This window comes from Mastigoproctus giganteus, chromosome 3 (genome assembly GCF_048544385.1).
Source record: "Mastigoproctus giganteus isolate SK-2022 chromosome 3, ASM4854438v1, whole genome shotgun sequence".
NCBI lineage: Eukaryota > Metazoa > Arthropoda > Arachnida > Uropygi > Thelyphonidae > Mastigoproctus > Mastigoproctus giganteus.
The window spans coordinates 194394668-194398039 of record NC_143577.1 but is presented as its reverse complement, the minus strand read 5'-3'; positions in this window follow the sequence as shown (position 1 = coordinate 194398039).

Below are 3372 nucleotides of genomic sequence, written 5' to 3'. Positions count from 1 at the left end.
ATATCCCTAGTGTTAAGTTCAATTATTGAAGGCCTGATTATATATTAATAAAATTACAAGAAACAAAAATTCTTCATTCTTGTTATAAATATCATTAAAAATGCTCTTCCTCTAACTCTTAATTTGACATACACAGTTCTTTCACCCCACCAAATTTTAGCCCTTTCCATTTTTTTGTGTCTGTAACATTAGGAAATAAATGGACTGATTGGTAGCCCTCCACGATTTTTTTTTTTTTTTTGAAAGTTGTCAAGAATATTATAGTTTCAGAGAGTGTGCACTCAAGCTTGGCACATGGCACATTCCATTAATATATACCAGGTAAGCTAGGGAAATGTGGACTGAAAGATTTTACCCTATGCAATACCAGGATATGTTGCACAATGAACATATACATTTTATGTGGGGGAAGCAACCTCCCGGGCTGTCTGCCTTGTCAATTGTGCCCCGTTGATGCAGCTTGTGCACTCAATCAATGATGCTAGTCATAATTTGATTGAAAATAATTGGCTCTGCAGTGTGTCTCTATTTCCAAATTATTGGAAAAAATGTTACCCTTGTTGGCACACTTTGCAGAAATAAATCTGAACTTCAGCTAAATAAATAGTATGCAGCCAAGTAGCAATTTGTTCAAAAACCAGATCAGTATTGTTTATATATGCTATAAAGATACAGAAATATAGTCCTGTTATTAACTATGTACTAAGACAACTGCCATAGATTCTGCAAGTGACAACAGTAGAAAATTAAAAATTATCATATTTTGCAATTCAATGAAAGATGGGGGTAGACACCCTAGATCAGCATTTCCCAAAGTGTGGTATGTGTACTCCCTAGGGGTACACAAAAGGATTTTAAAGGGTGGACAGTAGAATTTTTTTTATTTTACTTTATCATAATTTTTTTAGCTGCAAGAAAACAATTCATCAAAATTTAATAGTGAGTTCTGCTTATAGGAATCACTGGTTAATTGAATCAAAACTGGAAAACTCAGACCTTTTATATATTTTATTGCACACAACTGTTCCCTTATTAGAATCATAATTTCAGTTTATCGAATTATAAAAAAGATAACTTTCCTAGATAGTAGATAATGGAGCTATATAATCCATGATTATTTGTGTTTTCCCCAACTAATTTTGGACTACACACTTAACTGATCCGGTATATACATATAAGCTCACCGTGTGCACGTTGCTTAAGCACACGCTTCTTGATTAGACTGGGGTTCGAGCCCATACCCACCAAATACGGAAGATGTGGAAAGGTCAGGGAATGACCGCCGCATATCCACGGAGTAATATGGCCTCAGTTGCTAATGCTCCTAAAAACCAAAAAAAAACAACAAACAGACAACACGTTGCTTACATATAGTGACCCAAGCAATATTTTACCAGACTTCTGTGGGAAGTAATCACTTGATAATTATGCCTATTGTTGTCTCCCCTTTCTATGAAAGGGGAGACAACAATAGGCATTTCTTTTTACTGTGTTGTATATATGAGCAGTAATTGGGTTAATTTTAGAATGCCATTTGACAGTAGTCTTTTCAAAACGTAAGGTTAATTTTTGACTAATCTTTTTTAATCTATGAATGTTGTAAGTTGTGTAAGACATTAAAAAAAAGTTTGTTTGTTATTTGGTTTTTAGGAGCATTAGCAACTAAGGCCATATTGCTCCGGGAAATGCGGTGGTCATTCCTTGACCTTTCCGTATTTGGTGGTGATGGGCTCGAACCCCGGTCTAATCAAGAAGCGTGTGCTACGCACTGCTGCTCCTTCCCACCTGGCTACGGAGGCGCAAAAAAAAAAAAGTGCTTAGTACATGACAATTTAAACTTCATTTAAATTTGTAAATTTTACATATAGACCTTTTAAATGAAAAAAGTTTTAAATTAAAAATTTTTTTTAAAAGTTGCATTACAATTTACATATATTATGTTGTTTGGTTTCAGGCACTTCAGCAACTTGGACTATATTGCTCTATACATATTACGTACAAGATACTGTACATGCAATCTATCCTTGCAAGGGAAACTCATTCTCAAGACAAAGTGAGCACCATGATAAAAAAAATTGCAACTCTGGCATAAACGTCTTAGTCATGGCAAATTAGATTCCCTTCCCTCTATCCTTTCATTACTAGTAATAAATTTGGCTAACAAACTTGATGGTGATGCACTGCAAACTATGAAGCAACGTTTAGAAAGTTTGCAGAAAGATCTTAAATACAGTGGATTCCGGTTATTTGGGCCACTAGTTAAATGGGGCAGCCGTTTATTTGGGGCAAATCTTAAAAAACAGAAACCAATCGAGAAAATAGCCAGGGTTTATTCTTTGCTTAATTGGGACAAAATGCCGTTTAATCGGGGCGGGAGACTGCAGCACTGGAAATTACCCTACGATTGTCTCCGACAGTACCACGTGGTTCGGTCGAAATTCTGGAGGTCACAACCATAAAACAATAAAAACAATTAGCAGTCACCTGTTTATTGGGCTTTTCTGTTAGTGAAATCTATCATAAATGGACAGTAAGCTCGATCTTACTGAATTTGCGATAATACCGACAGCTGGAATTCTGTGGGTTATTATGGTGAAATGAGTTTACACTTCCATGAAATCTTCAATCATATAAAAAAATTAATTTTCAGATCTTCTCTTCATTCCTATTTTTAAAGCTTTGTAACTTGTTACTCCGTTCTCACTTGTCTCACTTGTGCGTATCGTGTTACTTGCAATATGTGTGTGTGCCATGTTCTTTGTTATTGATTGCTTATCTTTTTACTGTTTTAAATTTTAACTCCCGCCCACAAATGTCAGTGAACAGAAATGTCAACTAGTTCATAAGTACATATCACAGTTGTATTAATTATTCCGATTATCACATATATTCTTCCAATTTTCAAGTATCATTTAATTTTTTAATTGGTAAGGTAAAAATAAAAATAAAAAAATTGGTAAGGTAATAAAGGGTAAATTTGTGCTTAATATATCTTTACTTTTATAGCCTGTGGATAATATTCCTCATATTTTCTCTAATTAGAATCACTGTTTAATAGAATTAAAATTCAATTCACAAACGTGATCACAATGACCAGCGCTTGTTACTTTACTATGGTGAGTTTGTTGTAACGTGATTTGATTGTACAGTGAACTAATTGTAAAGGGGGGGTACATTGTATTTTTAACTATTCAGCCACTTAATCGGGCCAAAATGCACTAGTCCCGATGTGTCCCAAAAAACCGGAATGGACTGTATTTTTGAATTTTTTGACTGAATAGGGATCCCTTTTATTATCAGTATTCAGACATTGCCAAATAACTTGTCAGATTCAGACATTGCCAAATAACTTGTCAGCTTTTGGAGTTGGCT